The following is a 12636-nucleotide window of genomic DNA, read 5'->3' as shown; positions in this document are numbered from 1 at the left end:
TGAATATATTTTATTTCAAGGCTACAAATGGCTCTCCATAACTTTTAAGTTCAACTTAGAGTTAAGTTCGACTTAGAATCTTTGTGAAACACCCCCAGGAGTAATATAATTTGGTGGTTAATCACCCTGTGAATTGGCGGGAAAGAGAGTAAAAGTTAAGCTTGGTGTTCTAGTTTCGAGTCGTCTGCTACATGTCTCACGGCATGGGATCATCACGCTAACGTCACGGATCGGTATGTTAAGGACATCAGTAGTTGCATCTCAAGACGCTAACAATATGAAATTTAGTACGTCCATCATTGTCCTGCGCAAGTGTGTTATGAAGTTCAATCGTTACTGAGATAAACTTCATTCATTTTATTTTGAGGTTATAGGGTTTATTTTAAGAGTTTCAAAGGGAGATTATAACACAAAAAAACAATGTTATACAATTAAGATTTTAATGCAGAGGATGATATGGATATAAGAGAATTGGCAAACTTCTTCTTCTCTGCCCTCATAAATATGATAGAAAACATCCTATAAAAATAAGTATGTATAGTCAGAAAATACGTACCTTTAATTAAAATATAGAATGATAAAATAAGAAATTCTATTTTAAATTCATGATATGGGTATATCGCACAGAGAATTTTCCAGCTAACGTACGGGTAAAAAAAATACTGTAAACGGCGATATGTAATTTTTTAAAAAGTATTATTTTTTACATTAGGGATAATTTTGTTGAAATCACGAGTTGGATTAACGCCATGACGATTGGTTCTGCAAGTTTATATTTCATTGATAATTATATTGATATATATTAATACTGTAGAACAGATCCTGTATTACTCAGTAGATTGTTAAAAATGGGGTCTGAACGTATTTCAAACGAAAAGTCATAAACGATACTAGAAATCAATCTTTATTTTAATTTTTTTCTTCAGAAGTTTCAAATTTCTATTGTTTGAAGAAAAGAGAAGTTGAATCAATTTTATTCAATGCTATTACAAAGTTCAATTTTAAGGGCTTAAGACATCTTTTTAACAAAATCGCAACCCGTCTATTAATTTCGTTCCGTTGGGGCATCTTCGATTGAAACAAACCCTTGAATGAAATCCAACACAACTGTTACATCAACCAAATGTCTGGTAAATGTCGCGTTATAATCAATGATCATATCAAAAATCAAGACAAAGGGGTCGAGACAATACATTGGTTACCAAATACTCCGACGTCTCTCTCATATACTCGAGAAACACAGTAAGTTGTTTACTCAAATTACATTCATAACTACTGCTGATTAACGATCTTGATATGAATGAAGAAACTCGAAATATTTAGACGTTCGGAAGTCATAATTGCCGATTTATCTACCCACTCGTTTCTCGATAGGAATAGCTTAAGTTTAAAAAAATATATAATAATTGCAATGCTACGTACGGGATTGTCTCTTGGCATCAAAACATGTTTACGACAACTTGCAATTGGCGGCCATACTTGCCATTCCAAACACGACTTGAAAAAACGCGCCTCCCGACCTCCACAGGCGAGCAGACGACAGCTACGTCACACGACGTCACAATTTCTGCAGTGAAAGCGCAAGGTGACGCGTTCCCGCCTAAATTGACGGTGACACTTTCAAATCAATGCGAGGGCGGGACGTCCGACTATTTTGGTGCGGAATTAAATTCTGTTCACGGCATCACATCTCAGGCTGGCTTTATTCTTGTCTTTCTTTCATGAGATGACTAGCTTAATCGTCGGAGTCTTTTTTCGATGATCGCTTAATACCGTTATATCATGTTCGGTGAATAAAATCTTAAGTGGTTAATGTGTTAGATTAGACGACATAATGAATGAAACCATTGGAGGGGTCGTTATTGATAAAAGTAAGCATCTGTTAAATACTTAATTTGTCTTCATTACACAAGCTTGTTACCCCATTCCCACTGGATAGAGATCTTTGAAAATGCTTACAGCGATATAGCCTATCAATAAGGCCTAAACCATTAGTTCAATTTATTGCCAGGCGGGCTCGTAACATTTCCTTGATTAAGATAGCACGTGCTTTTTACATACTATAGGTATTTTGCTTTTTTTGGTATTGGTATTGATATTTATTTACCATATCACAATATTAAAAACAATACAAAGAAAATGCATGTACATAGTAAAATTAATGGTATAGTGAATGGCTGGATAACCCATTCAGCTTTGTTATTATAACAAAACTGTTCTTCCCTGAGGTTCAGGAATTAAAATATTAACAGTAATTTATTACAACATACAATACAACATTATATGAGCATAAACACCCTTGACTTTTCGAAAGCATTGTTGATACGATTAATCATAACATTTTACTGCATAAACTCTATTATTAGGGACTTTTAGATTTGCACAACGACAACATGGATTGCTACGATCGACGTCCTTTTAATGCACTGTCTTGGATGGACGTCACACGTATCAGTCCACGCAAATCTAAAAGTCCCTATTATGGTATCAGAGACGACGGGGCATATATGGCAATTACTATCACAAAGGCTTTTGTCATCCTACAATGTCCCCATTTCTCTCCTGGGTACGAAGTGACAAATGTAAAGTAATTCCTTACCAAGAAATGATGTCAGTATTAAAGCGGAAATGTTTGACATGGATAATAAACCGTGAATATCGTAAGGAGCAATTGAAAGAACGGGATTATTTAATCTTAACAATAATATTGATGACTACTAGACTTAGTTTTGTTTTTCTACATTATAAATGCAATGATTATAGACCTTGTCGAATATGACAAAATGAAGGGATTGGGCAAGATGAATAGTAAAAAAAAACATGCCATTTAAAACGATTAACATGCATCGAAATATCATGAATCCTTTCTTGTTCGTCTTCTTCTGTTTAGATGGGCGACAGACGTAGGAGTTTTTACATGTCTGAGAAAAGACAAAGTTCAAAATAAGATAATTTGCACACACCGTCACTTGTTGTTATGTTGCCACTGTGTCTGAGTATTTCTCTTCTTTTTATCTTTTCTCTTTCATTCTCGTTTCTTCTGAAGTTCTCTTGATAAATTGGATTGCATTTCACCCTCCCATGTCACCGACATTGTTATGACCTTCAAAGCCGACTGCTAGCAATCCCGGGGTGATGTAGGCAGGTACCTAAAAAGATGTGTGTCTTCTTCGCAGTAGGACAACTGAGTTTCCTCCACCATCATGCCCACCCTTAACCCGGAGACTGCCAATATTCAGGATGGAGGCCCAGTTTTGACTTCCGTTGAGCATGGGTAAATTTTAACCAATATTTGTATCCATTTGGGAGTTACATTTTGCCCAAATTTGTGTTATATATTACAAAACAAACATGCATAAATTGATTTTTAAAGTGCATTACAAATTTCTTACTACTGCACTCTACTAAATGTAACCAAAGTATTATACATGTAATTAACTACGATCGCGTTTCCATTCTTTCTTCCCCCCCCCCCCCTTGAACCCCGCCCCCCCCCCTCCCCTCTTGCTCTAATCAGTGGAGAAGAGTGGGTACGGGGGAGGGGGCACTGGCATCCTGTTGGTCCTGTGTGATGGACGTGTGCTCCCGATTAAAGTAATGTTTGAAAAGGGGTCGTTTCAACCTATTTCACAAACCTTTATTCTGTATATTTCCCTCACATCCTTTCCGAGGTTTCTTATTTTTCGTCATTTGGTTTAGGGGAAGCACGTGCCCCTTTTGTTCCCTTTAGGCATTCAAAGGAAGTTTTTTTTTTAATAGTTTGTTAGAAATCTATAGTTTTATTTTGCGAGAAAAAAAAAACCCTCCCAAAGTATATATTCTTTGTCTTCTGTTGACGTGTCTAATGGCAGACGAAAATATAAACATACCGAGGCATAACACTTCCCATGGTAATCTTTAATTATTATTTGTTTACGTTGCTGTCCGTCACACTAGTTTTGAACTAGTTTTGTGACATGATAATAGTGCACATGAATAGGTATTATTGAAAAGCCATTCAATCATGATTTGGACTGAAAACGGCTTCTGATATTCACCAGTATGATAGGAATACGATTTCCCCTCAATTCCTTCGCCCCGTGTATTTTCCTCCATCTTTCCTGTTTAGCATCGTATACTAGTAGATGAATCCCTATTTTGAGTAATTTATGTTAAGTTATTAGTCATCAAGATGAGTAATTTAGAATTACTGATCATAATGAAAAAGGAACACAATGTACGTCAATCTTAAAAGAGACTTCCCAACACTGCAAGGGTTAACAAATCACGAGTTTGTCTGACTCTGTAGGATCTTCTGCTTCAAACAGAGAGCTTCGCTGTCGTGTTTCGGTGAAAACATTGAAACAAGACTGAAAAATGTTTATGCTTTTGTTTGATGTTTCTCCTCCCAATTCGCCCACGGATTTCTCTGATACATTTCTAGTATTGTATGCGTCACTCACGCAAGATCAGTTATCTGGAGAAAACTTCTCCATAATCACTTGTCTGCATGCAAACAAATTCAGCGAAATTCATGCTAAACCATGGCCCATTAAAAAACACAAATTGATTCTTTGAATGACAGGCTTTGTTTTGCACGGTCCAATTCTGGGTCCAAGCTTTTAAAGGGACTTTGTAACATTGTTCAGATGAGAGATAGTGGTGCTAAGGTAGTGACTTCAATGCTAGATGTACAATTAAAGATAATCTGAAAATTTGAGTGAAAACGGATCATTATTCATGGTACAAATTGGGAAAAACTGATCTGATCGATTCCTTAATTCTCCCAACTATATTATTCTACTTCTATTTTGCTAATTGTCAAAGCCTGTTCAGCATCAAGACAAGGACAATTTAATTACAGGTGAATGTAAATCGTCACAAAGCAATACAATGGCTCTACATTCCATTCCAGACAGTTAAGTGTTGACAGATTTTTATAGCCTGTTTTATGTATTTTTCTCATGGAAAAACGGTTGGGAAAATTCAAAAATGGTTGGGAGAATTTACTGTTAATCACTAGTAGAGGGTACCTCACATCGACGCCTTCAAAGAAAACCATAGATATCTTTGTGGTTTGAGAATTTGTTCAGGATTGTTTGCATGTCAGAGGGTTAGTATAGTAGAAGGAATATAGTAGGTAACATTTTATACAAAAATTAAACAATTTTTGTCATCAACCTTCAACAATGTTACCGAGTCACTTTAAAAGGACATTCTATAGTCCGTATTCGTTTGCCCTTGTTTGGAAGGACTTCACATGATTGTATCTTTAGCCTGTGTTAGAATTAAAGTAAAATATTTTAATTCTTATGTTTGTTTCATCACTTATCACTAGTTAGCAAGAGTTTCGATCACACCATAATGTAAGCAAGATCATGGTCCTAAGTACTTTTCATTATATTCTTTATTTCATGTGAATGATTTCAATAGAGGCTCCTCTCTATCTAGCTCTTTCTCTTTCTGACTGACTCTTTCTGTATCTCTCTCTCTCTCTCTCTATTTCTCTCTCTCTCTCTCTCTCTCCTTCGATTTTTCTTTCTCCCCTTCTCTTTCCTCTCTCTTTGCATTTCGTCTTTTCAATTATTGTATATTCTGTATTTTCTTATTTTTTTGTCTCTTAATCCATCTTTATTTTGTTCTTTTCTCCGAATTTCTCAGCTTTTTCTCTTTCCTTGATATATATATTCTACCTATCCTCCGCCTGTGTCACTTATTCTGTGTTTCTACCTCTTTATGTTTCTCTCTTTTCCTCTCTCTCTCTCTAGCATGTCCATCACTTGCTTAGTTCGTGTATCTTAACAACAAGGCACCCAACCTCGCACCCAGCAGGTACATGGTGCCAATCATATTTGTGGTCAGAAAAATGGCATGAAAACAAAAGTGCTTAAACTTGATTTAATTCTGTCAATTTTGGATATCCTTCTTGACCGATACTACGACGTTTAGTATGTGTGCGTATGTGTGTGAGGAAGGGTTGGTGGGGTTTTAAATATGTTTAGGTAGTCTAGGATCCACCCGACATACACGATGGAGGCTAGGCATGCAGGCCGCGGTGTTTTTGTGTGGGTGTTATCGGGAATTCGACTAACTCAATAAATAGTTTTCTTATTCAATTTTTTACTTAAAAAAACACACTTTTACAGAGGTAATATTTATCATTAAAGGCTATGGATTAGTTTTCCTTTCTTGAAAATTCCTACAGCTCCCCATATCTTGCCATGCTTTAAACATTAAAGTGGAATATTGGTGCTTTCAAAGTAAATAATTTTACATTAGTTGCAAAGGGAAATCAATCTTCCCCCTAACGTTATAAAGCTGTAGTCAAAATACAGTTTCCGTCCCATATTTTTCCTCATAAAGAAGTCTCTTTATAATTACCACATAAGCGTTTGAGTGTTCACATATAACTCAAAATCTAATGATTCTTTAATAAACAGCCATCACCATAGTCTTGGTAGCAGATCGCTCTTTTGATACGACTCTTTCCATTCCATACAAATTTTAAACATACTTAATGAATTTTTGCTACAACCCATGGTAAAAAACAATGCCGTCTGGCGATCATTTCTTCCTTATTTCAGATCGGCTGCAGAACAACTAATTCGTCAGCAGTACCGACTTCCAGTCTAGTTATCATAGTTGTTTTGTTCACGTTTCTTTGCTTTCTTTGTATTTGATTTTATGTTTATAAAAAAAGGAAGGCAAAAATTATCTGAATCGTATATCATTTAGAGCAAGATATTATAAAGCAGGCAGATTTCCACCTTGAAACAGGTGTTTGTTTTTTTGTATCTATTGATATTAGCGTGGTAACCCACATTAATCACATTATACCCTCATAAGCTACACAACTTGCATTATGATGACCCATTCATGGTTATATGTCACCTGGTACTGCATGTTGGTGGATGGAAAAACATCTTCACTGTATCTTAAAATGAAACAGATTGTTACCTTCAATAGATACATGTACATGTACTTATTTCAAAGGTAATACAAAGTTTTGGTATGGTGTCATGAATTTGGTTCAAATGAACATATTGGGAGCATATGCGATCCTACAATATTCAGTGATCGTTGTCGCGGTTGAAATCAAGTCTAAAGTTAAGAAATTGTAAATAATAAACTCTTCATGTTGTATAGCTCCCTCTCAAGGTCAAGATATTAATTGAACCATAAAACAATGGTTCTTGACTAAAATCGACCACTTGGCTATTCCCGATTGGAAGTTATATATCATAACTACATATTCTGAGATTTTCATGGTCACAGCTACCATTATATGGCAGTAAGCACTATTCAAAATTCATCAAAAATTTATCAGGAGCACCGGCAAATTTTGATATTTAATTTCTCTCGAAAGCAGAAGAGTTTAAGGGGCTTAATGTAAATTCACCGGCAGGCGCGGATACAGGGGGGGGGGGTTAAAATAGGGGGAATGTAAGTGCTCACAACCTCCCACCCACCCCCCCCCCCCCCCCTGATTTCAGTGGGGCCACGTCCTTGTCATAATTTATGATAAATGCTGCAGGGAACAAGTCTCGCGACATAATTGCATTCAACATTTGTAAAAGTATATCAAGGTTAGTATACATGTATCTATTCATATTTCGTTGTTATTTCACATTACTATAGGATTTCTCGGTCACTTTCGTAAGTTGGCCACACAAATTCATTTTATGTTCATTCAATTTCGCCGATTCTGTCACCGCAGCTGTTATTTTTCGTTCAAATTCGTTTTTTAGCATTTAAATTCCTAAAACGATCATTCAAAAACATTTCATTTTTAATTCGAAATTAAAACGTGTTTCTTTTTCGTAAAATTTTCATTCAATTTAAAGCGAAACGATTCGCGATTACGTTATAGCGTCTTCCGTGAATTCAAATTCGTTCCTTTGCATACAGTTTCACACGTTTTGCAGACAAATTAAACATGTTAATCTTACCCAACATGATAGAACCCCGCAAGCAGGCGCGTACGCAGGGGGTGGTTTTGGGGTTAAACCCCCCCCCCCCCCCTCGAGTTTTTTTTTTATGTGTTTTTTTTTTTTGTATGTTATTTTGGAAAACCCTCCCCTTTTTATTTATTTATTTTTTTTTTAAATTAAAAAAAATAAATTATTAAAAAAAATAAATAATAATAATAAAAAATAATTGCCAATAGGTGACCTTAAAAAGGTGACCTTACCCCCCCCCCCCCAACTGGACAAAATGTAAAATTTTCAAATTTTGAGACCCCAAAAATAAAATAAAACGTGTCCTCTTACACCATCTCAATTACAATCACGATCACGCTACACAATCATTAATGAGTTTGATACATTGTTTTCTCACTGCGCGCACATCTAAATAGCTCGTATCATGCGGACATAAAATAAAGAATACACGTATACAATCTGAATTCTTGTTTTGATTATATATATTTTAATGATCATAATTACATCATGCATGATATTATCATGTTCGTCTACGTAATATCACTTCCAAAAGGTGACCGAGTACGATAAAGTCCGTGATGAGAACATCAGTAAGATGATGTCCAATCTTATATCTAGAGTTGTTTAACCCTCAAACATGTTGACGGGCAAGACATCTAGGCATGTTATATAACTCATTTGTTTGATTTAGATGAGAAACATGAGCATGTGCATATACCATGTATATCATAGGTTTGTAAAGATAGGCGAATATGAATGAAAACTTTGTAATTTAGAATGACCCAAAGTGAAATTGAACGGTACGGACGTCCGATTTGCCATTGTTGACGAAAATGAATGCAAACTGCGCATGTGTAAGTGGTTGTTAAATTGAATGAAACAAGTGCTAAATCCATTGACCGAATAAATAAATCAAATGAAAAAAGTGTTATTTTGAATGAAATTTACACGCTGGCAGCTTTATTTCGCGAATCTGAATGAACTTTGTATCAAAACGTATGGAAAGTTTACGAAAGTGACCGAGAAATCCTATATTAGACGTCGTAGCCTATAACAAAGAAAAGCTATAATGATAGGAACTCTACCATGTACAGAGCCCCACCCCGCTCTGTACCGTGATGGTCTACCTTCGGTTAATACCGATTATTCCATCTCCGAATACTTAGAAGTTTTCCGAAACCATCCAATATTGTAAGGAAATTGTGAGCAATTGATTTTAAATGCTGTGATTCGTTTTCCTGTTCAATTCTTAGGTCAAAGACAAATATTGTTTTCTTTTTAATGATTTAATGTCATTCGATTACAAATGATTGCTTTTTGTTAAATGGAAAAGAAAAACAAACACAAGTATTTCCAAGTTTGACATAACTCTGTGTGTCATTTGAAATTGTTTTGTGTTATATCGTAACATTTTTTCAAATCTTGCTCAAACTCGACAGTGTATTCGTTTGGTTCATATGATTTGAATTTCATCCTGACAAGTTTTTCATGAATTTATTCCTTTAAACTGACGTTCATCAGTCAAGACATAGTAATGCCAGTAATTTCTATTTAGAGCTATCATCATAAATACATATACAAAAGATGAAGAATAGAATGAATATTTACAATACTTACCTAACACTGTATTTCGAAAAGATATCAAGCATTTCATTATGACCCCCCCCCCCCTCCCAAGAACAAAAAGATTGACTATTTATATTGCATGAATTAAAAAAGATACCAAACCAGCGCATGTAGGCCTAGGTAATAACCGCAAATACCAATTTACTACTCATAATTATGATATTGTAAATATTTGCGATTTCCATTTTAGTTGTGCTTTTCTTAATTGCAGAAATTTACAAATCGCAAAATGTCCACTGCTGTAAAGTTTTGACAAACTATTGCAATATCATTGTTTATTTTGTCGGTGATACTAACCTTTCTACAAAAAAAGTTATTCAATGAACGTCATTTGGATTAAATTTATTTTCACTTTAAAGAGCTTGTAATAATATGTTGTTGGTTTAATTCGACCCTTAGTAACAACGGCTTTTGAATGCATGAAAAACGCATTGCGATTTGTAAATTTCTGAAATTGAAAAATGTAACATGGAAAGAGAAATTAAAATTGAATTAGAATCGAATTAAATTTGTTAAAATGATATCTTGTCGAAAACAGTGTTTGAATACAACAACGTCACCAGCTCTTCTACGACCTTTTTATATTTCGTTGTTTTGCCACATTCCTATTGAGGCCTCGTAGCCTATAATAAAGGAAAGCTGTAATGATAAGAACCCTACCATGTACAGAGCCCCACCCCGCTCTGTACCGTGATGGTCTACCTTCGGTTAATACCTATTATTCCATCTCCGAATGCTTAGTGAGTTTTCCGAAACTATCCAATATTGTAAGGAAATTGTGAGCAATTGATTTTAAATGCTGTGATTCGATTTCTTGTTCAATTCTTAGGACATAGACAAATATTGTTTTCTTTTTAATGGTTTAATTTCATTCGATTTCAAATGATTTCATTTCTTTTCATTTGAATTAATTTAATTTTTCGTGGTTTCGGTATTTACAAAGTATGTCCGTGTATTCCATTCATGGGACCGTCTTGCAGTCGGTTGTATTGCACAAGATTTTTCTCTTCTTTTCAAATCAGACGGTACTGTGTTTAGATTTCACATTGGCGCAGCCTGCTTTTTGGTAAATGGAAAAGAAAAACAAACATAAGTATTTCCAAGTTTGACATAACTCTTTGTGTCATTTGAAATTGCTTTGTGTTATATCGTAACATGTTTTTTCAAATCTTGCTCAAACTCAACAGTGTATTCGTTTGGTTCATATGATTTGAATTCCAACCTGAAAAGTTTTTCATGGACTCAAGACATAGTAATGCCAGTAATTCCTGTTTAGTTCTATCATCAAATACTATACAAAACACGAAAAATAGAATGAATATTTACAATACTTACCTAACACTGTATTTCGAAAAGATATCAGTCATTTTATTATGACCCCCCCCCCCCCCTCAAAAAAAATGATTGACTTTTTATGTTGCATGAACTAAAAAAGATACCAAACCAGCGCATATAGGCCTATATGTAATAATGATACTGAATAAATTTGCGATTTCCATATTAGTTGTGCTTTCTTAATTGCAGATATTTTAAACCCGCAAATTTTCCACTGCTGTAAGGTCTTGACAAATTATTGCTTTATCTTTGTAGTTTTTTTTTTTGGTGATACTTACCTATCTCCAAAGATAAATTATCCAATAAAAGTCATTTGGATGTCATTTATTTTCACTTTAAAGAGCTCGCAATAATATGTTGTGGGTTAAATTCTACTTTTAGTACCAACGGCTTTTGAATGCATGAAAAACGCATGGCGATTTGTAAATTTCTGGAATTTGAAAATATAACAAAGAAAGAGAAATTGAAATTGATTTGAAATTGAATTGAATTAAATTAAAAAATAAATATGATATTTTTCCGAATACAGTGTTTGTCTACATCATTCTCTCCAGCTCGGCTACGACTTCGTCGATGCTAGGTCGGCAGAGTTGAGAGCTCTGTCGACAGATGTTGCCGATGGCGGTGAGATCGGCGTTGGTCGTAGCACCTCCCATTAAGGTGAGAAGTCGGCCGAGCTGGAACACGTCACTCGAGACCGAGGTCAGCACGTCATCGAGGACGCATTCGGGCGCGATGTGGACGTACACCTCCTGTAAAAATAAGAGGGACAAAATGACGATTGAAATTCTTTCAAATAAAAGGGTATTTGTTTATATTTTTAACTACCTGTACATCAACTTCATTGCACACCGAGAAGATCCCAAGCTACCGAAATACAAATGATATAAACTTGAATGAAATAATATGACATAATGCGGGTAGATGGCCAAGAAAGGGAAACGTCCGGGCCCAATTCTGCATATTTTTGAGATCCTGTGGGTACATTGTCTGTGATGTCAACAAAAATTTGAAAAACAATAATTAGTCAAATAATCCTGTTTGTAATGTCGATCTATTCCCTTGTTCTGCCCCTTCCTCTTTTTTTCACACACACACATAAATGATTTACCAACTTTCATAGAAATCACATTACACGAAGAAAAAAAAAAGAAGATAATAATCAGCATACCCTTCTACGGTACTTCTCCTTGACTTCATCGGAAAAGCGGTAGAAGTAAGGTTTATCGCAAGGACACGCGAGCCCGAAGTCAACGATAACTGCTTGCCATCGGCCAGTTGGTGTCTTCCGGAGCAAGCAGTTATCTTCTTTAAGGTCGTTCATGAGAAAGCCTTTCTCATGGATGCGACCGAGGGACTTGGCGATATCGAGAGCCAGAGCAAACCTGTTTGAAAGAAAGAAGGACAGTAATTGGTTATAAAAAAATGCTGCATTATTTTATAAAAACTGTCTACTGCGCTAAAGTACAACGACATCATCATCATCGTTTAGTTTTCCTGGGTCGAAAGTGACAAATGGAGATCAATGTATTTCCACAGACTGCTGTCATATCCACTAGGCCTCTATCAAAATAATGTAGCACTCACATAAAGACTTTTGATCGTTCAAGGACTTAAAGGTTTAAAGAGAAACTCATCTGTACTCACCAGTCATGCTGACTAAGGGCTAGCTTTCGCATGCCATGGCTCAGTGTCCAGGACTCTCCCGTCATCATATCCCCGACGAAATCCATCGCAAGACCAATCTTACCTGTGC

The sequence above is a fragment of the Strongylocentrotus purpuratus genome, unplaced genomic scaffold (assembly GCF_000002235.5).
Source record: "Strongylocentrotus purpuratus isolate Spur 01 unplaced genomic scaffold, Spur_5.0 spur5_scaffold_9, whole genome shotgun sequence".
NCBI classification, from domain to species: Eukaryota; Metazoa; Echinodermata; class Echinoidea; order Camarodonta; family Strongylocentrotidae; genus Strongylocentrotus; species Strongylocentrotus purpuratus.
This window is presented reverse-complemented; position numbering follows the sequence as displayed.